This window comes from Pelodiscus sinensis, chromosome 2 (genome assembly GCF_049634645.1).
Source record: "Pelodiscus sinensis isolate JC-2024 chromosome 2, ASM4963464v1, whole genome shotgun sequence".
Lineage (NCBI taxonomy): Eukaryota > Metazoa > Chordata > Testudines > Trionychidae > Pelodiscus > Pelodiscus sinensis.
The window spans coordinates 236,705,562-236,730,246 of NC_134712.1; the positions used below are offsets into that span (position 1 = coordinate 236,705,562).

Here is a 24,685-nt window from a genome sequence, read left to right on the forward strand (position 1 = left end):
TCTGTAACCTAAAGGTTACAGAAGGGGCGTGTAACCAAGTGACAACTTTTGACCAGGAAGCTGGAAAAAGCCAGAGGCAGAGCTGGCTGCAAGGCTGGGGCAGGCTTCTGAATGTGAGAGTCTCACTGGCTTGAGGTACAAAGATGGGGAGAAGAACCTTTGTTTCTGAGCCCCTTCTCCCAAAGATGGATTATACTGCTTCCAGTTTGGATGCTGACAAAACTATTCTACGCTGTATTCCTGTTGCCTAATAACCCTTCTGTTCTACCTGCTGGCTGAGCGTCACACCTGACTGCGGATAGGGGTGCAAGACCCAATGACTCTTCAGGCATCGGTGACAATACTCTGCTGTGATTTTTACCGTACTTTTTTGTTTAACAAGTATAGCATTTCCAATCTGCTTTCCAAAATTTCCCTTTTGAAAAAATTTATCTTTGGGATAAAATTCTTGTGCAGGGTTACACATTGACTTTGGCCTTTAGGCCTCATTGCCACACTAACAGAGGCGAGTATATTTACTCCAGTTAAGACGACAGAAGCAGAAAACGTACACCCTGATCCTACATCCCAAGGTGTAGCTCCACACTGGATGAGGTGCCCCCAATCCTGTCATAGTGCAATACAAATTGCATGCCAATCTGAAAATAACTTTACGACTTATCCATTATCCTGCTATCAAATCTAACTGAAAAATCTTTTCCTTCATATCCTAAGTGCTTCTCCTGTCTCCAAGTTTTTCTCTTTATTCAGTAAAGTGCTATTGAATATAGCAAGAGGTGATTTAGAAAGAGACGCATCATACTGTTGCCCAGTTGTCAGTGAACAACTAAAGGCATTGGTGGTGAGAAAGAGAAAGGAGACCAGGCTGCTTTGATTATCTTTTAAAAGGCACTATTACTTCGAAGTTCAACTCTCTCATGCACTCCGTGTTGCAGTCTGGGACATGCAAATAAAATTTCATGTAATCTTGGAGTGTATGCACATGTAAATGTTATGGCACCCCCCTTTTCAAAATAAGGATATGGTCAAACACCATAATGGATGTATGCAACTATAATGCTATAGATGAGAATCTGAAAATCTGAAAGCACAGGAACCAAAAACTTGGAACTCACAATTTCATCAGCAATTAGTGCATAAAGGTAAAGCATAATGCAATTCAGTAACAAGAAAGGTATCTTACACCTCTTGTGGGAAGCATAAATACTCTTAACTCAGTACTGAAGAGTGTGATCTTTTCTTCTGAGAATGAGGTAGATCTGTGAAGGCCAAGAGTAATATTCTTTTTCATAGCCTTGTTTGCTCTCCAGGGAAAGGTCTGGTGCTGGGGGGGGGGGGGGGGGGGTGTTAAAGTAAGCAGTAAATTATCAGTGCTTTAAACTACTGTTAGATAAACACGATTATTACGAACTGAGTCCAAGTTTCTTTAAGGCGGAATGCATTTAGTGAAACATTTAAATTGCTTGTAAAGTAAATTCAGGAATGATTACAAATAATACTACTGTCTTGAGTGTAAACGGGTACTGCACTATTCTAATGCAATTCAAATCTCAGGTCACTTAAAAGTCTATACTATTTCAAGTTTGTCTTCATAGGAGACTCAAAAATCACCTCTAACTGTAAGGTTCTTAAATTTAGACTAAAAAGGAACAAAAGCCAACATTTCTCAATTACAATCTAAAACCAAACTTTAACTCAAACAGTTACTGAGGAGGAAAATGGGGGTTTTGGAGGAAGCAGCAAGTTAATGTGTGAGCACCTAACATTTGGAGACCTAGAAGTAAAACACAAACAAACCAAAAAACCCTTTCAAGATTCAACGGCACCGAACACAAAACATTAATGTAACAGGGTGGGGAAATGAAGAGATTAAGTAACTTCTCACTTTTTCTGTTGCTACGGGCCTTTAAGTGGTTTTAACCAAGTTAAAACTGTAGTTAACATCCCATTGGCTAAATTAATAAAAAAGCATCAACAAAAGATCATTAGACCCTGTGTTAATGGAATGCTAAAAGACATTAGGTTTTTAATAACTCAAAAGGATGACAGGCATTGTAGGACAAAAAAACTGGCAAAGAGGCAATCGTCTTATGACACCTTAAACTGTGGGTCCCACAGGGAGTTTGGTGTGCTACTACTGTTCTCCAGGAAAGCTTCAGACTCTGCCAAACCCCAGCAAAACTCATTTATCTTGTCGTAGCGAGCAGCCGAGCATATACTTCCAGCTGACAGCGTGGCACTTTCTCACCACACACCACTGCCTGATCTGGAACATTCTGCTCCCTCCGTGGGTCTCAATCAATGGAAATACTGTAATGCTAGCACTCCTCATTAGGACTAACAGCTGTCTTCCCAGTCACACAGAGACACAAAACTGTTTTGCATAACAATCTGCTGAAATTTCACACACAGGGAAAAAATAATGTTGAAAATGTTGGACCATGAAATGCTGATGCAGTATGCTTTTTGGCACTATATCAAAAAAATTAACACTATACTGTCCTTTTTTATTTGCAGTACACACTATTTTAGAAAAGTGTATATAAAACAATACAGTGGGTTTTTCGTATCAATGAGGATGCCTGTCTGGTCTTGAACACTTAGTATTTTGTCAGAAATTATGACCAAACACTAGGGTTAAGTTAGTTAGATGAGCTTCCCTCTGAAATTTGGTTTACAAAGGAAGGTGACCTGGACATCATGATTAACTGATTTTTTGCCATTTAATAAATAATTACTCAAAAGTGACACTTTATTATGAATACAATGTACCTGTAGTCATATTGTTCCCAGTACATTAGGGAGACATGGTGGGTGAGGTAATATCTTCTATGGGTATGTCTAGACTACATGCCTCTGTCACCAAAGCCATGTAAATTAGACATCCCGACATAGTCAATGAAGCGGGGATTTAAATATCGACTGCTTCATTAGAATAAAAATGGCCGCTGCGTTGTGCAGGCTCAACTGTTTGTCGGCACAAAGCGGCAATCAAGTCAGGGACCAGTCAGCAAGGAAGGCTTTTGCCGACCAACCCTATAAACCTCGTTGCACGAAGCATAAGGGATCAGTCGGCAAAGGCTTTCCTTGCCGACCGATCCCCGTCTTGACTGCCGCTTTGTGCCAACAAACAGCTGAGCCGGCACAATGTGGCAGCCATTTTTATTCTAATGAAGAAGGTGATATTTAAATCCCCGCTTCATTGACTATGTCAGTATGTCTAATTTACATGCCTCTGGTGACAGAGGCATGTAGTCTAGACATACCCTATTAGACCACTTTGTGCTGGTGAGAAAGACAAGCTTTTGAGCTTATAGAGCTCTTTACCAGGCCTGATTACCATTCCCAGACCTGAAGAGGAGCTCTGTAAGTGGCTTAACAGCTTGTCTCTCTCACTAACAGAAGTTGGTCCAATAAAAGATATTGCCATGTTTATACAAGTACAAGTTATAAAATCTAGAAATATGACAGTTGAAAATACAAACATTTTCAAGACAGAAAAAGAGAGAAAGAAAAGAAAGACGACCTTGTCTACACTGAAAAGGTTTGCCAGTATACCAGCAAACCCTGCTAGTGAAGACATAACTTGCACGGCCAAGTGTGGTGTTTTGCTGGTATAGCTTAAACCATTTCCCCAAACAGAGTAAGCAATACTGGGAAAATGACTTTTTGACCAGTATAACTATAAGTGCTGTGGACTTTTGCTGGCACAGTTATCGATCAGGTATTGGTGGGGGAGTTCACACTAACTAAACATTCTGATGCCGGAAAAGCCTTTAAGAGTAAGATGTTAAAATGCATGTAATTAAGTAATCGTGTAATAGAAAATTTAGTGGCTACATGTGGGGTGGTGAGAGCCAGTATGCACACTTACCAGGAACCTGCATGTGAACATTAATCAATGAGCCCAGGCTCATCGATTAACCGTATATATGTTACATGTTCACAACCCAAGTGTAGACCCAGCCTAACAGTTCGATATGTTTAGGTAATGCTCTCCATTATTGCAAAACAAATATAAGTAACATTAACACTCAAGCAGTTTCTAATTGAGGAAATTAAGGAAATCATATGCAAACACTTGGAAGGTAATAAAGTGATAGGGAATAGCCAGCATGGGTTTGTGAAGAACAAGTCATGCCAAACTAATCTGATAGCTTTCTTTGATAGGATAACGAGCCTTGTGGATAAGGGAGAAGCGGTGGATGTCATATACCTAGACTTTAGTAAGGCATTTGATACGGTCTCGCATGATATTCTTATTGATAAACTAGGCAAATATAACTTAGATAGGGCCACTTAGATAAGATGGGTGTATAATTGGCCGGATAACCGTAGTCAGAGAGTTGTTAACGGTGCTAAATCCTGCTGGAAAGGGATAACAAGTGGAGTTCCGCAAGGGTCTGTTTTGGGACCCGTACTGTTCAATATATTCATCAATGATGTAGATATTGGGATAGAGAGTACGCTTATTAAGTTTGCAGATGATACCAAACTGGGTGGGGTTGCAACTTCTTTGGAGGATAGGGACATAATTCAAAATGACCTTAGCAAGTTAGAGAAATGGTCAGAGGTAAACAGGATGAGGTTTAATAAAGAGAAATGCAAAGTGCTCCACTTAGGAAGGAACAATCAGTTCCATACATACAAGATGGGAAGCGACTGTCTAGGAAGGAGCATGGCGGAAAGGGATCTAGGGGTCATAGTGGACCACAAGTTGAATATGAGTCAACAGTGTGATGCTGTTGCAAAAAAAGCAAATATGATTCTAGGTTGTATCAACAGGTGTGTTGTAAGCAAAACTTGTGAAGTCATTCTGCCGCTCTACTCTGCACTAGTTAGGCCTCAGCTGGAGTACTGTGTCCAGTTCTGGGCGCCACATTTCAAAAAAGATATGGAGAAATTGGAAAGGGTACAGAGAAGAGCGACAAGAATGATTAAAGGTCTAGAGAACATGACCTATGAAGCCAGGCTTCATGAACTGGGCTTGTTTAGTTTGGAAAAAAGAAGATTAAGGGGGGACATGATAGCGGTTTTCAAATATCTAAAAGGCTGTCACAAGGAGGAAGGAGAAAATTTGTTCCTCTTGGTTTCTGAGGACAGAACAAGGAGTAATGGGCTTAAAGTGCAGCAAGGGAGGTTTAGATTGGACATTAGGAAAAAATTCCTAACTATCAGGGTGGTCAAATATTGGAATAAATTGCCAAGGGAGATGGTGGAATCTCCCTCTCTGGAGATATTTAAGAACAGATTAGATAGACATCTGTCAGGGATGGTGTAGACGGAGCTTGATCCTGCCCTGAGGGCGGGGGGCTGGACTCGATGACCTCTCGAGGTCCCTTCCAGTCCTATGATTCTATGAATTGCAATTTCAAAAATAAGCCAACTTCAGGCATTCTAAGTGTGTAAGTCTGTAATATTAACATATAATAATTAAAGGAATACATTTTCATTTCTTACATAATTATGATTATAATCCTTTCCGAGTTTAGCTATCATGTCAGCCATTCAGATCTAAAAGGATAAACTTTGGTCAACTATTCCATTAGTCATATGAAAAACCTCCATTATCACTATGTTTGGTTTTTTTTAAATGCAGTCTATTGTGTGTTTAAGTGGAGAGGAAATTGAAAATTGTAAATTTAAATAGCATTCTCCAAGTTTAGAAACTCAGATGGAATCACCTGATGACAGTTTTTGAAAGGATGTTCTCATTCCACTCGACACTTGCTATTTAAAACATGTAATCAAGTATGACATGTACGGAAGCTAACATGAAAGGGAATGACTTCTACGTTGCCTGATCACTACTCTTATATAATCCAATCACGACCTGCAAGAGAATTACTGACATTATACAAAGTGCCTCTTTTGACACCTTTAATGACTCTTCCCTGTCTTGCTCAGGTCAACGGCCTTACACTGTCTCAGACAGAAACATACTTCCAACTCTTCATATTCCACAACTACAACAGTGTCTAAACCAGACTAATGTGTCCTTTCTTCCCTGCAGCTGCCTCCTTGTGGCTTCCAACTACCAGCACTCCCAATTTCAGTATGTACTCAATGCTGCTTACGACATTCCTATATACACAAAGTACTATGATCATAGTCTGCTTTAACCTGCTCTAGCAAAGCATGCTAGAGATCTTCTAGTGTTCATCAGCAGAATCCACTTAGAAAACGGTGCTGAACACACTAGTGTTACATTCTAGCTTGCTGCACCGTGAATGTTTGTATTGACATGCCTTTAGTCTTCACAATGCTTGATAATGGTGAAGTGTGCCAGAGATTGGTTCATAATAAGGATTTCAAACAGGGAAGAGAGGGCTACATTTAACACTGGTAATATATCACTGAAAACTCAGTTTTAGAGTTTGTTTTTCACAAAACCCAGGTCTGTAGTCTGAAGTATATTTACAGGGTAATCAAGTACTTTCTTTTTGTAACATCAGTATTCTGAGAAAATTCACTAGGTATTATGCTTTTGCTTTTTACGGTAAGTAGAGTTACATATCAGAAAGGATACTATATGACAAATGTCAATAGTTTAAATGGTAAATTAATAAATCAAACCAAATTAAGTTTTGGACAAGCTTCTTTAAACATAATTTACCACAAATTTATTATTCATGAGCTAAAGCCCTGTTTATCTCTGCATTCTTGTTGCATATCCTTGATCAGGCTTTAAGATGACTATACCCCAAATAGTTCCTGAAATTTGCTTATAATAATCCAGAGAAAGGACTGTTTGACACTTTATTTTGTGGATCTTAAGAACGTTACATAATTGTCTAGTGTATACTTTAAAGAACAGGATACAGATTTTCTAGAACAGGATTCAGATTTTCTTTGTATACAGTAGAGAGGTTTACAAGCAGTCAGGAGTAGCTAAACAAATTAATTGCTTATATGTTTTTACGGTACCTTCAGAAGCTATCATAGAAGCTGCTCCGTAAAGCAACTGACAATACATGCACAAATATTAAGCACAAATATATAGAATATAGGTGAATATATATCATACTGTCTGAAGAGAACTGCCATTAAAAAAAAAAAAGATAGAACAGTAAATGGCCAAAAATAAAAACTAATTCCTTTTCATTTTAGCTAGGATGGAAGTAATTTTTATTCTAAGACTAACTCAAGCATGAGACAAAACAAATTACCTCAAAAATAAAAATGCTAGTGTGAATACACCAGTAACCAGCATCTGACCATCTTAAATTAAAAGGATATATGACGACAGTTTGAATACAGCCTAATATTTTTACCCCAAAATATCCTAAACTTTTTTTGGTCATTTATTTCCTCTGTTTTGTCACCTTAGTGGCATAACCCTTCTGTGTTACTGCTCCTTTACACTCCATATTAGTACACTGTAAGCTATTCAAGTCAAGGAACCCTTCTCATTTTATTCCTGTCATGAACACTGAGATGATTGGGAAGGGTAATACCCTTTTCTGGATATTCCAGCCATTCAGTTAACTAAATTGCCTGCAAAGGTTAAAACCATAGACAGTGATTCCTGGAGAGACCCCAGGAATGCTAGGGAGGCAGGAAGTGAGTTGGGAGGAAGTCTAGAGAGTCAACGAAAACAGTGTGGGGGGGTTTAATTAGATCTTCCTGTTCCAGTCTGTGTGTGACCCGAAGGGAGCTGGGAGACATGAACTGAGACAGGGAAGCAAGGCATGGGATAGCCAGTGACATCCATGCTTTGGGAAGGAACAGAGATATGAGAAAAGGAATGTTTAATCAGACACAATCAGGTTATTTTCTTTATTTGGGGGTTGCTGGACTTTTCTGTGTTGAGCAACCCCCTTACAATGTAACTTTACAAAATGAATTCCAGGGAAGCAATTTTCTGTGTTTCAGGGTTGCCAGGTATCTGGTATTAACCTAGACAGTCCGATAATTTTGCCTCCTGTCCGGTAAAAAAATTCAGAAAATACGGGACACCAAAAATGTCCGGTATTTTCGGGGTTTTTTCCCCCTGCTAGGAGGCGAAAATACCCAGCACCTGGTAACCGTATGCAACCGGGCCTAGCCCCTGACCCCCCCTGACCTCCAGGCCACTCCCCCCCGGATGGTCCCCCACACTCCCGCTTACCTGGTTCCATGGGGGCTTGTCTTGTGGCTGGAACAGAAAAACAAAATGTCCACTGGCAAAAAAAAAAAGCCTCTTCTTAAAGGGGCCATGCTGATTTTTCCCCCCCCCCAACAACTTTGGTCTCCCCCTTCCCCCCCCCCCCAACAGAATTTTTTTTCCCCAGTGTTTTTTTTGGGGGGGAGTGGGAGGAGTGTTCGGTATTTTTGGTTAAACCATCTGGCAACCCTACTGTGTTTTCATCTATCTTTTTCAGTTGCTCCGTAATACCTAGCAATCAAATATGTTTGTTTTGTTAACAAAAATCACCTTTTTAAGATCATGATCTGGTTCCTGTGTCCTAGAAGGAAAGAGTTTCTGCGTGTATGTGTTTAAGATAGCAAAGACAGCTATTAAGATTACAGTTTTGTTTTGTTTTTTTCAAGCCTTCTCCCAAAGAAGGGTTAAAGAAATTGAGGGTAATCCACAGGAAGACATTCCCAAATGTGTCTGCCTGGGTTTTCACATTTGGGTGGTGGCAGCAATACCAGTCCAGGGCCAGGGAATCTGTGACCATGAGGAGTTTTAAACAGAAGCCTGTAGTCGCAGAGTATTTTTGCAGGCCCTCATCTTCTGCACTCCAAGTGCCAGAGTGGGGAATAGCCTTGATGATCATGTTTAAAGTAGCCACACAACTTACCATCTTCAAAGAGAACTAGAGAATTTCATGCAGGATAAGCCTATCAATGACTATTAGTCAGAATGGGCAAGGATGGCGTGCCTAATCTTAGTTTGCCAGAACCTGACAAGAAACCACACCACTTGATGATTCCCTGTTCTGTCCATTCCTTCTGGTGCACTTGGCATTGGCCAATGTAGGAAGACAAGATACTGGGCCTTTGGTCTGACCCAGTATGGCCATTCTTGTGTTCTATGAACTCCTTGGCATATTTTCTAGTTTTTTTTTAAAAAAAAGCTCTCTTTCAATGGGTTTCTAGTATGATTGATTCTTACTCTATTCCAGATAGTATACATTACTGGTTATTTTGTCATATAGCAATAAAATATGAAATAGTTATTTAAGACATAAAAGGAGATTTCCTGTAACAACTTCTCCATACACTTGGTTTTAATGCAATTATAACAAATGCTGCATACCACCATTAAAGAAAATGACTATTAAAGCACTTAGAGATTATTAATTTGATTATGCTCTCTGGATACACAACAACGTGATATAAGAAAATGTTTAGTTAAAAATTCAGGATAATGCTCCCACTAAAAACCATCATTACAGATTATTTAAAAGTGGAGAAAGTACAGTTAGACAAATTCAGATTATAATTATACATCTGTATATCAAATTATAAATTTGAAATATTTTGCTTATTTTACATTTTACTATTTTCCCCATTAGTTTGGTGACAAATTAATTTCCCACTGCACTCATTAATTAGTAATTTCAAATTAGTTCAATTTACAAATCAAAATGTGTTATGCCATTAGAACAAAAGTGGTGACAATTTTTAAGTTCTTTCAAGCCAGCTGAAATGAAATGAAAGAAATATGTCCATTTACTGATGGGGGAGGCGGGGGGAGGGGAGGGATATTTTTTGCATTCATGTGCATCTCAAATATCCTAAATCAATTTAAAATCTTGTCAAATGACAAAGTGTTGGTCCACTTACAAATATTGTCAAAACTGGTATAAAATAGAGTCTTCAGCTCACCTGCTAGTGCAGTTTAATGGCCAGTAACTGCCTCAACTGTCATTTCCTTTATATTGCCTCAACTCCATAGAGAAAGTGGAGAAGGGTGAGTGCAGAGGGAATGTCAAAGATGTATAATAATTTGCCGAATGAAAATACTATTCCTGAGCATATACTGTATTAGACCCCAATATACAGACTCAACATCTCCACAGAGGCCTCTAAGTAAACAAGAAGCTGGGAAATCATTTTTACACAAGAGTGTGGAGAGTGTGCAGTAGCAAGATAGATATTAAAACTCAAAACATTGCACTAGAGACATCAATCAACAAATGTCTAATCTGTCAATGAACATCTAATATTTAGATGCACCAGTTTAGGACCCTGAAAGCGTACATGGAAAACTTGACTCCAAGAACTCATTTTCAGTACTCAAAAGTGCTTTACGGTACAGACAAAAATACATGACCCTTGCTCAGAACAGTTAATGCATTTACAAATGAGTTGCAAAGGAGAGTAATAAAAGCAAACAAAATATGGGAGAAAAGACAAAAGGTTATAATAATAGGAACATATAGTTATTCAGGTTTATCATTAAGCTAAACATTTTAAGAAAAGTTACATAAATGTCACTTGACTAATTTCTTATCTATATTGCTTTATCAGAGTACAGGCAGTGCCCGGGTTACATGGATCCGACTTACATCGGATCCCTACTTACAAACGGGATGAGGCAACCCCGCACTAGCTGCTTCCCCCCAGCAGACCAGGGAGACGCGAAGCTAGCGCCCCCCCCCCCCCCCCCCCCCCAGCAGACCAGGGAGACGCGGAGCGGCTTTTCTCAGCAGACACCTCAGCTTGAGAATAAAGGACTGAGGGAAGTGAGGTGTGGGAGAATAAAACTGAGCTCTGGAGAAATGTTTGGCTAGAGTTTCCCCTACAATATGTACCAGTTCCGACTTACATACAAATTCAACTTAAGAACAAACCTATAGTCCCTATCTTGTACGTAACCCGGGGACTGCCTGTATCTTAAAGAGGTTATATGAGAAAGCAGTCTGGAAATCCATCAGAGTACATGACATGAACAGAGAAAGTTAATATAATATAGACATAAGCAAAGGAGAAATGGCGAACAAAGCCCAATGCATCACTAGAGTAGCTGAGGAGTGGGAATAACCTTCAGAAGTAGACAACCCTCTTCTTCATGGAGAGACTGGTGCTAGCACAAAACTTGTAGGCTGAAGTGCTAGAATGAGGCAGTATAGTGCAGGTATTAGCATGGATTCAGGAGGGACATGTTTTCAAAGAGGCCAGAGCTTTCAGGGAATGGGTGCAGTGGGGAATTATAAGAGGTAGTGCTGAAGTTCCCAATATCTCCCACTGAATAAGTCTACTCCCTCCCTTCCACACCCTGCACAGTTCCAGCACTCCTGACATTCTCCTCCCCACTTACCCTTCCAAATGCACAGGCAGTGTTCCAACTCCAATACTCTCTCCATCATACCTTCCTAATTTGAGTTACCATATGAATTTCAGAGCACTCAGCAGCTCTCATTCAAGGTTTCCAACTTGATACCAAGCTGTATTTTAAATAAGAAACTAGAACATATGAAATCAACCCGGCACATGCTAAACAGATTGAAACTGGTTTACTGCAAATAGGGAATCAAGTGGTTTGTTTCTAAAAAGGTCCTCAAGGATCAATTTTTGGCCCATGCTATTGAACCAAAATCACTAATCAAATACACAAATAAAAATACCGGGAGCATGGGAAATCAAGAGAACAGGTTGCTGATACAGAGCAACCTTGATCACAGAATCATAGAATCCTAGGACTGGGGGAGACCTCAGAAGGTCATCGAGTCCAGCCCCTCCCCAAATCAGGACCAACCCTAACTAAATCATCCAGCCAGGGCTTTGTCAAGCCAGGACTTAAAAACTTCTAGGGATAAAGATTCCACCACCTCCCTAGATAACTCATTTCAGTACTTCACCACCCTCTTAGGAATTAGTTTTGCCTAATATCCAACCTAGACCTTCCCCACTGTAACTTGACAACATTGCTCCTTGTTCTGCCATCTGTCACTACTGAGAACAGCCTCTCTCCTTCCTCTCTGGAACCTCCCTTCAGGAAGCTGAAGGCTTCTATCAAATCCCCCCTCACTCTTCTCTTCTGCAGACTAAATAAGCCCAAATCCCTCAGCCTTTCCTTGTAGGTCATGTGCTCCAGCCCTCTAATCATTTTGGTTGCTCTTTATTGGACCATCTCCAGTACATCCACATCCTTTCTATAGCGGGGGGCACAGAACTGGATGTAATACTCCAGATGTGGCCTCACCAGTGCCGAATAAAGGGGAATAATAACTTCTCTAGATCTGCTGGAAATGCTCCTTCTAATACATCCTAATATGCCATTAGCCTTCTTGGCTACAAGGGCACATTGTTGACTCATATCTAGTTTCTCACCTGGTAAGGTGACTGCAAGCAAACAATATGAATTTCAAAGCAGTTAAACATACTTACAGGATGGGGTACCCTGGGAAGCAGGGACTCTGCAAACGATTTGGGAGTGACAGTGAATAATCAGATGAACATGAGCTCCCAGTGTGCTGCTGTGGCCAAGAGAGCTAATAATATCCTATGGCTATGTCTACACTGCAGGCTTTTTGCGCAAGAATTGTTTTGCGCAAGAGTTCTTGTGGAAAAGTACCTGCATAAGAGCACATCCACACTGCCATGTGCTTTTGTGCAAGAGATGTGCTTTTGCACAAGAGCATCCATGGCAGCTTGGATGCTCTCTTGTGCAAGAAAGTTCTGATGGCCATTTTGCCCATACAGAGTGCCTTCACGTGCAAGAGCTCTTGCACAAGAGGGCTTATTCCTCGTGGGGACGCCTTACTGTAAATTTACTTGCCCAAGAATGCGCGTGCAGTGTAGACACTCCGCAAGTTTTTGCGCAAGAATGGCCAATCTTGCACTAAAAGCCTGCAGTGTAGACGTAGCCTATGAGTATAAACAGAAGAATTAAGAGTAACAGTGAAGAGGTTATTTTACCTCTGTTTTTGGAACTGATACAACCATTGTCAAAATACTGTGTCCAGTACTGCTGTCTACAGTTCAAGAAGGATAGTGACAAATTAGAGGACTTTTAAGGATTGGAAAAAATGGTTTGTACTAGAAGACAAACTCAAACTGTTTAGTTTAATCGAGAGATGATTAAGAGAGACTTAATCAGTTTGTAACTAACTACATAGAGAACAGAAATTTGATAGCAGAGGGTTATTCAATCAAGCCTACTATACCCAATGATCAGAAACTGAAGCTAGACAAATTCAGATCAGAGATAACGTGCAATTTTTTAAACTGTGAAGGTAACCAATAGGTGAAATAAACCCACCAATGGCTGAGATGGATTCTCCATCACAGCAAATTTTTATATCAAGAGTGGATGTTACAAACAGAAATTTATTCAGGGACGTCCTATGATGTGTTATACAGATTAAATTAGATAAGTACCATGGTTCCTTTTGGCCTTATAATTAGAGCCCTCCATGGATACAAAATTTAAATCTGCCAATGAGTATAAATAAATTGATATAAATATTGATATAAACTGATATACACAGCAGTGAAAGGAGCAGAATGTGGAGCCGTTGCTTCCAGGAGCCAGCAGCCCATGCAGCAGCTCCTCTGGTACAGCAGTTCCGCTCACAGTCCCACTCCTGTTCCTCGTTCAGGGGTGTGCCTTATCCAGTGCCAGGCACTGGATCCTGGAAGTGGTGACCCCAGTTCTGCTCCTTTCACCACTGCAATTCCTGGGACAGCCCTGTGGTTCTGTGGATATAAATCGGTATCTACACAGGGCTCTACTTACAATCTATAAAAACCTTAAATACAGCAGATTTATAAAAAATTGATGCATTCTTCGTAAGTAAGACTAGCATTTTACCATATGCCTATAATAAGATGAGGGAACCCACAATATGGATCATAGGCTTAGTATAAAGCCTGAGGCCTAGAAACATTGGTCAACACTTTGCTCAAATAAAGCAAAAGATAAGCTGTGAATAAATTTTAGTATAAACAGGGTTAAGGGCATAACACACTAAAGCAATGGTCATCCAACCAGTAGATCAGGGTCTACTGGTAGATCTTGCAGCCTCTGACAGGTGATCCTGACTAGTTTGGCCAAGAGGCTATCAAGTGCCTGCACTTCAGGTGCCCCTTCCTCCCACTACTGAGCACCTCCTGCCCTTTTCCTTGGAGCTGCCCCTCCCCCTGGGAAGCTCCTGCTTTCTGTGGAGGGGAGGGGAGGAAAAGGAGAGGTCCTAATTTCAGGGTGCCCTCTTCTCCCACCCTATATCGTATCTCCACAGAGCAGAGAGGGGGCACAAGAAGACTTGGGATGGAGTTTGCTGGCTGCTTTAGGGAGTGGTTCAGGGTCAGGGGTGAGCCTGCCTTAGCCCCACCAACCAGAAGTCACCAGCAGTGTCCAGCTGAAGCCCACATCCCAAACTCCTACCCCAGTCATGACCCTACTCCTGCACACTAAGCCCTTGTCTAAGCCCTGAGTACCCCTACATCCAAACGCTGTCCCAAAGCCTGCACCTAGAATCCCCTCTTACATCCCAACTGCCTGTCCCAAGAGCAGCTCAGAGCCCCCCTCAGACTCCAGATCCCTTAATCCAAGATCAGAGCCTGCACTCCAACCCTCTGCCCCAGCCTGATGAAAGTGAGTGAGAATGGGCAAGAGAGGGAGGACAGAGTGAGCAGGGGCGGGGCCTTAGAGTAGGGGCTGGAGGAAAGTGGGGCAAGGGTATTTATAGTTGAGGTAGATCTTGGATTGCACTTAAATTCAAGAAGCGATCTCGTGCTTAAAAAGGTTGGAGACCACTTCACTATAAAGTGCCAGGCACAGGCAATAAACGTTCTAAAGTGTTATAAAAGAACACTTTGTGAATGAACATTTTCATATCAACTTCTTCCCTACAAATAAACAGGCATAACAACCCAGGTTCAGGACAGGGTCTAAACCTATGGCTCAGTATGGAACCAAATATGGCTCTTTTGTCATTCACAAAATACACACAACTTGTTAAATTAAAATGAAAAATTCAAAATTTTAAAAATATGTAATAACTCATGTCAAGATGAGGTTTTTTTTGTCTATTTCATTTTAACAACTATCCATCCTCTCCACTCATTGGAGGTTGTGTATATTCTCTTTTTATTTGATTGGTCGAGAAATCTTTCCATCACCATACATGATGATAAACTCTGTGACCCCCTTAAACAGTAAAAAATACAAAGACAAAGAGAGATGACAATTTCCGAAATTTTCAAAAGGAGTGGACAGACTTGTATGCATTCGTGGAGAGGTCTGGATCTCCACACAGTCTCATTTGTTGCGAGAGACTGTCCTCAAACAAACGAACAAACAAACAAAGAATTTAGAACAGCATTTCATGACAAAACATGCAACATTCACTACAAAATACTTCGAGGGTGACACACGAAAGAAAGCCTGAAAGGAGCTGCATCAAAAAATGAACACTGGACAAAACAGCCTGCTGGCATAGTCAAAAAAAGGTGGGAGCTTAAACTCTGCAAGTTTTGCAGGCTCATGCAGCATTATTCCAGAGGGGAAGCCTTTCACTGACCCGAACTGTGAAAAGATGCATGCTAAAAATTGATCATCAACTATTTGACTAGTTTCACAACAAGGACAAAATCTTACAGAAAATTCAAGACATGCCATTATCAGGAAAAACATGTTATTACAGAGTTGTAAAAATGGCCCATCAAATGGACAAGGAAGAAATGGAACATTTGAGCACAGCTATTTATTTTTTTGCTTTGAACGAGACAACCAAAATGTGATGTTAATCAGTTGTGTATTCTGGGACAATATATTTGTGGAAATGCTGTGCATGAAGAAATGATTGCAGTATTACCAATGAAAAATCAAACAAGGGGCGAACGCACCCTTACAACTGAGATGAACTTTGTAAACAAGAAAGAAATACGGTTGGATAATCTTGTGTCTGTGTGTACAGACTGTGCACCTAGCATTTTGGCAAATACAGGGAATTCCTTACTCTCTTGTCAGAACAGCTGAACTGCCCCCTTTTGAACTTTCATTGCATTGTGCATCAGGAGGCACTTTATGCACAATCTTGTGGAACCAAACTCAGAAATGTAATGGGACTGGTTGTTTGCATTGTCAATTAGATTCTTACATGAGCCCTTAATCACCATCAATTTCAGTCACTGCTTGAGGAAGTATATTTTGAATACCCCGATATATTAATGCACAGCAATACTGACTGGTTATTTGTGGCAAAGTTTTGCCCCATTTTGCTGCCTGAGTTAATGAGATTAAGTCATTTTTGGATATGAAGGCTGTCAAACACACTGAGCTTTCAGACTGTGACTTGTTGGTCAAGTTTTGCTATCTTGTCGACATTACTGGTCATTTGAACAAGCTGAACCCTAAGCGACAAGGGCAAGGGAATACTGCTTGCTGCAGTGTCAGGACTGTATTTGGATGAGTCAAAATTGACTGTTTTCATCAAAAACATATTGATACAGGCAAACTGGCACATTTTGAAAGATTACAAATGTTTTGTTATTCGTATCAGAGAGAAAATCCAAATAACAGCCTTGATTTGTAGCAGCTTGCTGGGTTTGTTTCTAAGCTCCTGAAAGCATTCAAGTCTCATTTTGCAACTTGATACGTCAGACTTAATGTGTAATTTGTTTGTATCTGTGTATTAAAGTGTACCCCAAAAAGCTGTCTTTGTCCGACAAGAGGGCAATGTCTCTCTCCTGGTAAGCTGGTCCATTGTAAGCTGGTCTAAGCTGGTCCATTGTCAGGGGGTACATATGCGTAGTGGTTTGGTAAAGACAACTATTATTGTACTTCATTTGACAATAAACCTGGCCAGGTATGTCTGAACATTATCTAATCTTGTGGTCTTTGGGGGCCACAAGACATACAAAGGAACACGCGCACATAGCCAAACGGTTATCAACATAGACAGCAGAAAACCTCTCAGGATGCCATATCAGTGAATCCTGACTACTACAGTGCCTTCTATATCAAGCAATATTATCTGGCATCTAATAAAGCTACTTTTTAGAATGCCTACCAATTTCTCTTATGTCTGGTATATATGGATCAAACAAGTGTTAATCTAAGTTTTCACGTTACATTTTTATGACACTTTTTAGTATAGCATGATTTTAGAAAAATGTAAAATGTTCTAAAATTAGCTTAGTACATGTGCAGCATTATAACAACATTTAACTTGAAAGTCTTAAGATAGCTCTCAGGATTCTCTCCCTCATGCATCTTTTCAGTTTTTTAAAACAAGTACCAGATTGCTTCATAGTCCTATCTAAAACAGAGAAACTATAACATCAGCCCTAAGCAGCTAAAGCAATGGATTTTTTAGGAGAACCTCATTCTGGTATAGCGATAGAATTACAGCCGTGTTAGTCTGGTCTAGCTGAAACAAAAGACAGAATATGTAGCACTTCAAAGACTAACAAGATGGTTTATTAGGTGATGAGCTTTCATGGGCCAGACCCACTTCCTCAGATAAATTTGTGGAAGAAAATTGGCATAACGATATGTATACCAAAGTGATACAATCAAAAAAATTAACACATATGAAATTGACAAATCAAATTTTAGAACAGAGTGGGAGTAAGGGGGGAAGGTTAGTTTCTGTGAGGTAATGATATTGGGGTGATAATTGGGGAAGCTATCTTTGTAATGGGTGAGATAATTAGAATCTTTGTTGCTTGCCATTTCAGCCAGACCGACCATTCCCTCAATGACCTTAAAACATGCATATTGCTTCAAAGAGTTTTTAACTCCAGAATTGAAAGAGAAGCTTCAGAATTGTCATTCATGCTTAAATTTGACACTTTATGTATGGGTCTCAACAAAGACTCTAATTATCTCACCCGTTACAAAGATAGCTTCCCCAATTATCACCCCAATGTCATTTCCTCACAGAAACTTCCCCTATTATCACCCCTAATGTCATTACCTCACAGACACTAACCTTTCCCCCTTGCCCCCACTCTGTTCTAAAATTTGATTTGTCAATTTCATATGTGTTCATTTTTTTGATTGTATCACTTTGGTATGTATGGTTGTGCCAATTTTCTTCCACAAATTGATCTGAGGAAGTGGGTCTGGCTCACGAAAGCTCATAGTCTAATAAACCATCTTGTTAGTCTTTAAAGTGCTACATAGTTCTGTCTTTTGTCTCATTCTGGTATGTTTTCTCTTTTCCTAAATTTGGAACACTTCTGAAGGCTTGGTGCCCAAGTGTTGTCATAGAACATTTTCAGAACTGAATAAAGGGTTATGGTGCCATCTGCTGGAAGATAATCTAAAGATAATTTTAACAAAATATTTTTAAAAATGAGGAATTCTGGGGCACCATAGACTAACAGTTTTATTAGAGCATAAGATTTCGTGGGTACCTATAAAATATTATGCCCTAATAAATCTGTTAATTTCTAAGGTGTCACAGGATTTCTCATTGTTTTCACAGATACAGACTAACACAGCTATCCCTATGAAAATATTTCACGTTTTTAACTTCAGTATTGTTCTGTGATGAACATGCTACATGGCATAGGTAATAAGAGTATTCAGCATACCTCTGAATTATAATCTTTCTGAAATTCATGTTTAGTCATAAATTATGTATTAGCTCCTGCAGATGCTAGGCCTCACCTGATCAAAGTTTTACTCCCACTTTAGAGATACAAGTGACTAAAGTCACTATTTCTCTTGATGACAGAGGAAAATGCATTCCTGATCTATGTACCGACAGGATCCAACAGTGACATACTGACCTAGATTCAGGAAAGGGTCTAAAATGATTGTATGATGAATAGGGAAGTTACTCACCTTGTGCAGTAACAATGGTTCTTTGAAACGTGCATCTCCCTGGGTGCTCTATTGTTAGTGTTAGGCTCGTCCCGGCACTGCAGATCAGAGACTTTCAGCAGTGTCCAGTCGGGCTGTGCATGCACAAAAGCAGCACACACTGATCGCACTCCTGGAGTTTGCACGCATGGCCCAGCTCCTCTCATTTTCTTTGTGAATGCCCTATTGCCTGAGTTGTTAAGCTGAAGATGATGGGGGAGGAATGGAGCATCCACCGGGACACACATCCTGAAGAACCGTTGTTACTGCACAAGGTGAGTAGTAACTTCAACTTCTTCTTGAGAGAGAGAGAGAGAGAGAGAGAGAAAGAGAGAGAGAGAGGGAGAGAGGTCCCTGTGGGTGACTACCTAGAGTTATCCCACAGATGATAGATAGGTGGGCTTCGGCCAGGTTCTACATGATGATAATAAAACTGCATTGTCTACTGCAGAGTTCATGTCTGCTCAAGTCGAAACTGCATAATGTTTTATGAAAGTGTGACTGAAAGACCAGGTAGCAGCTTGACATATGTCCGTGAGCGGAAGTCCTTTCAAGAAGGCTGTTGACACCTCCATGGTGCATGTAAAGTGTGCCCTAGGAAGCACGGAGAGTGGAGTATCCTGAAGGGAGTAACATTTGAGGATACAGGTTGTAACTAATTTAGAAATCCTCTGGGATAACAGTGGCATTACCTTGGACTGCTCTGCCAGTGAAACAAACAAAATGCGTGACTTCTAGAAGAACCGTGTACAGTCTATATAGAATGATAACACTCTGTGAATGTCCAGTGTACGCAAAATAGCCTCCTCTTGAGAAGCATGAGGCTGTGGGTGGAAGGTTGGAAGCACTATGGGTTCATTGATATGGAAGCTGGAACAAACTTTGGGAAAGAAAAGCACCAGGAGGCAGGGATAGCTCAGTGGTTTGAGCATTGGCCTGCTAAACCCAGGGTTGTGAGTTCAATCCTTGTGGAGGCCATTTGGGACAAAAATTCATCAGGGATGGTACTTGGTCCTGCTGTGAAGGCAGGGGACTGGACTCAATGACCTTTCAAGGTCCCTTCCAGTTCTAGGAGATAGGCAATCTCCATTAATTAATTAATTAATTAAATTAAACAGGAAGGAAAGGTGGGGACATAAAATTACTCTGTCTTTGTGAAAGATGGTGTGGGGGTTAATGCTGTTAGAGCAGCGAGTTCACAGACACGTCTTGCTGAGGTGATGGTCAGTAGGAAAACAGTCTTTAAGTTTAATAATTGGAGTGAGCACTTAGCCATGGGTTCAAACGGTGGTCTAGATAGTGCATTGCAGTACTAGTTCCAGATTCCAAGTGGGGGGGAATCGGTCTATGGGGTGGGTGTAGGTTATATAGCCCTTTTTAGGAATCTGCATGTGATTGGGTGGGCAAATATAGAGAAACCCTCTATAGGTGTGTGAAACGCTGCAAGGGAAGCTAGATGCACTCTAAGAGATGAAACTGACAGACCTTGTTGCAGGGACATGATGTAGTTAAGGATCGTGTTAAGAGGCGGAGATAAAGGTTGGATACCCTTTGTATCACACCACGTGAATCTTTTCCATTTGCAGAGGTAAGTATTGTGAGGGGACTGATGTCTGCTATGGAGTAACACGTCTGGAGCATATGACTTATGAGGAGAGGCTGAGGGAGTTGGGTCTGTTTAGTCTGCAGAAGTGAAGAGTGAGGGGGGATTTGATAGCAGCCTTCAACTTCCTGAAGGGAGGTTCCAAAGAGGATGGAGAGAGGCTGTTCTCAGTAGTGACAGATGGTAGAACAAGGAGCAATGGTCTCAAGTCGTGGTGGGAGAGGTCCAGGTTGGATATTAGGAAAAACTATTTCACTAGGAGGGTAGTGAATGGGTTACCTAGAGAAGTAGTGGAGTCTCCATCCCTAGAGGTGTTTAAGTCTCAGCTTGACAAAGCCCTGGACGGGTTGATTTAGTTGGGATGGTCCTGCCTAGAGCAGGGGGCTGGACTTGATGACCTTCTGAGGTCTCTTGCAGCTCTAAGGTTCTATGATTCTATGTCTCTTACTTGTAAACATTGTTGTTCCGCTTCCAAGAACCAGCGAGGAGCCATGTTGTCATATGCAATGTCTAAGGGTGCAGGTGACAGAGGGTTGCCCTGGTCTGAGTAAGGAGATCTGGGTGGTTCAGAAGTGGGTAGAGATCGAAGAGACATCTGATAGGGAAACCAAATCTGCCTGAGCCATGCGGGGGCTATGAGAACGACAAAGGCATTGTCTGATTCTATCTTGTGGAGTACTCTGGAGATGAGTGGGATGGGTGGAAACACAAAGAAAGTGAGTATCCCATGGAATGAAGAGAGCATCCCCCAAAGAACTGGACTCTATGCCCACCCTGGAGCAGTATTGAGGGAGTTTGGTATTGTGCTCTGCGGCAAGAGGTCTATGTGCGGCCAGCCCCATTGGCAGAAAATGTTGTGGAGGATCGTGGTATGTATTTTCCACTCGTGCTATGTCGTAAAGTTGCGGCTGCGCAAATCTGCAAGGACATTCTTAATGCCAGGTAGGTATGATGCAGAGATGGTAATACTACGCTTCATGCACCAATTGCATAGGCACACAGTTTCCACACAAAGGGAACGGGAATGTGCACCCCCTTGACAGTTGATGTAATACATCATTGTGACATTGTCTGTGAGAATACAGACTCTGGAATCAAGGATGTATTGCTGGAATTCTTGCTAGCATTGTGCACTACTCGAAGCTCCAAAAGGTTGATGTGGAGCTTGGATTTGTTGACAGACCATCTGCCTTGTGTGACTTGATGTTGAAAACAGGCTCCCCAGCCTAGGAGGGAAGCATCTGTGGTAATATGGTTGGATGACTGCTCCTGATGAAATGGTATGCCTGCGAGGAGGTTTCATAGGTTGGTCCACCACCATAGCAATGAGAGGACAGTAAGGGGGGACACCAACCCATGCCTGTGCACTCTGTGTTTGAACGATGAGTAAACCGAGGCAAGCCAGTGCTGGAGGCATCTGAAATGTAGGCGCGCATGTCTGATTACATACATTGTGGCTGTCATTTGTCCCAGGAGGTGTAGACAGGTGAGTATAAGGATCGTGAGACTCAGATGAATGGCTAGAATCAGGATCTTTGTTTTAAAGTGCTGATTTGGTAAGTATGCACAGGCTGCGGTGGAGTTGAGAGACACTCTTATGAACTCTAGGGATTGGGTCAGAAGAAGGGTAGATTTTCACGTTGATAATGATAATGGTAGTCTCATGCCATTGTTATCTACGCCACACACTTTTCTTTTCTCTTTCTCTTCTATTTTTGTGTGGGGGAAGGTTGAAGCGTTCCAGTTGTAAGTGCGTCACCCATCACAGGCTGAGGATTACTATTTACAATCACTCTGCGGAAAAAAAAATTGTTTAAGTGCTACTGACTATAAATACGAGAAGGGAACGATTTCTAATTAATTGCTTGAATTCCTGTTAGCAGAAAAAGCTGCTGAGCAGTAGAGCTCCGTCTGCGACTGAGGACGGGCAAATAGGAATTATGGGGAATCAGGCCACACAAACTCCAGGGGGCGCAATCAGCGTGAGCCACTTTCGCTCATATGTGGCCCAACTGGACACTGCTCAAAAAGTTGCCAATATGCAGCACTGGGAAAAGCCCGCACCATCAGTGGAGCACCCATGGGGACATCATTCAAAGAAGAAAGAGATGTTCTAATCATGTGCAAGGTGATGGGTGATATCCAAGTAACGTCAGAGGGTGGCAATCTGATACATCAGGAGTGAAGTGTAACTTGTTTGTACCTGTATATGAAGTTGCGTCTTGGAGGGCCTTTTTTGTCCGGTCTAGGGGGCAGTGTCTCTTCAGTGTCCAATGTCCATATGTGTTGTAGTTCAGTAGAGTCTGACAACTACTGTACTTCGTTTGACAATAAGCCTGTCAGACACCTTCGATCCTTATCTTTGAGGTCTCTCAGAGTCTGTTGTATTGACTGCTTGTGCAAAGTCAACACAATACACAAGAGGAGCACACATACACAGATACATACACACACACACACACACACACACACACACACACACACACACACACACACACACCCCCGAAAGGTTACCATTATTGATGGAGCAAACCTGTCAAGACTCCACACCAATAAAACCTGACTACCGCATTGGTGATCCAAACCACTGATCTGGTAAGCAAGCAAGCTGTCCACTGTAGGAATCACAATCTAACATTCCAGAAAGCCATGAGCTAGGCAACCTGCTTCTCCCCTCCCTAAAAATCTTCACAGAGTGTAATAAGGTATGGACATACACAATTTCTAGCAAAAAAGGTGCATATAAATTTAAAATATGCAGAGGAGTGTGCACGCACGCACAGAGCCAAATGGTTATCATCAATGACAGAGTAGGAGAACTGTCAGGGTACCATACTAGTGAATTCTAATTACCACAAAGACACAAGAGGACCAACACCTGAGAGAGGCTGCATTCAGAGACTGCAACAGGGACAGAGGTGCAGTTAGCCTGGTCACTGTGACAAATGCACTATTCCTTTAACGTGTGAGCTCACTAAAATTCTCAGTGCTACAATGAGGTTATTGACCCCTCCAGTACTTCCTTCTGTTATACCTTGTTCCAGTACGTAAAAGAGCTCCTGTTGCACTACATAATAACAGCAGAGCATACCAAGCTGTGCTTGCAGATTGTGGGACTTATGTGCAGCACACAAAAACAGACAAATGGAAGTATGTTGTTTTGAACTACAAAGCTTTCCTCTTATAAACAAGATTAGGATATCCCTCAGGTATAATAGCCTGCTTAGAGCAAAACATCATATCTTTTTAATCAAGTATGAATTGTAAGCACCTCTAGAATCTAAGGTGGTAAAGGCATTCTTCTCCTATAAAGAAACCAAAAATAAAGTAGATAAAAATACAAGTGATATACAGTAAACCAAGAGTTTTTTAAATTATACTATTTCCAGGAGAGAAAATGCTGTATCAAATCAGCGAGGTAATGCTGACCAAACTCTGATCAGGAATCTAAAGATGATAAGCATGCAAAAGAATGAAAAAAGAGAAGACAAATGGTGACAGGAGTGGTTGAAAGATTAAAGAAAAGTGACCAAAGAATGGTCCAAATTTATCTGTAGTGTTAAAACAACACAACACCCACCACAATTTTTCAAATCACATTTCTTCCCTCTGTTTTCTGTATGCACACCCTCCAAGTATTAAAGCACAGGGGGAAGGATATAAGCAGCACAAACCCTAATTCCTCCTATGTATAGGCCATGATTAACAAGGCCACAGACCAGTTCCAGCCATGAAGTCATGGTTCAGTCTACTCTAATGTAAGGAAAAAATAGAAATGTGTAATTGCAATACATCAGCAGCCATCGCAGCTTGAAAATTATATTTTTCAGATACTGTATCCACGCTGGGAACAAGCAGGTGCACACGTACAAAATCTACTCACATTAAGCAACATGGAAATATTTAGAATAAAAGGAAAACCCTATTTAAGTCAGTTCTCATCTTCACCTTCTGAAAACACACACACCTTTTGGCAGTCAAACTTTGCTTTCAAACTTTGCAAGCAGTAAGGGCTTTTAAATCTATATCACTTTCTAATTTGGGTAAGGTATTTACAATGTTTGCCCTCTGCTTTCTTCACCTCCCTCGTTTTCATCTTACTTCTAAAAAGGGTATGTTTTGCCACCATATTCAGAGACTACTACAGCTACTTCTGCTTATCTTCAGGAAAAGCTAGCAGATCAGCATCAAATCTCAGAACTCATCACAAAGGTATTAAACGCATCAGTCATTTTTGATAGCCAAAACAGTGCCTGAAATATTTGTGAATGTCTTATCTGTAAGTATAAATTGTGATGTTAAAAATTATCGCAAAAAGAAAAAAATAAAGA

General features: G+C 41.0%; 1 protein-coding gene across 3 annotated transcripts in view; it reads right to left on the reverse strand.

Annotated features, from left to right (window-relative positions):
- Positions 1–24,685, reverse strand: part of WDR37 (WD repeat domain 37) — a 93,577-nt gene that overhangs the window by 13,158 nt on the left and 55,734 nt on the right. The gene's annotated exons all lie outside the window — the stretch shown is intronic.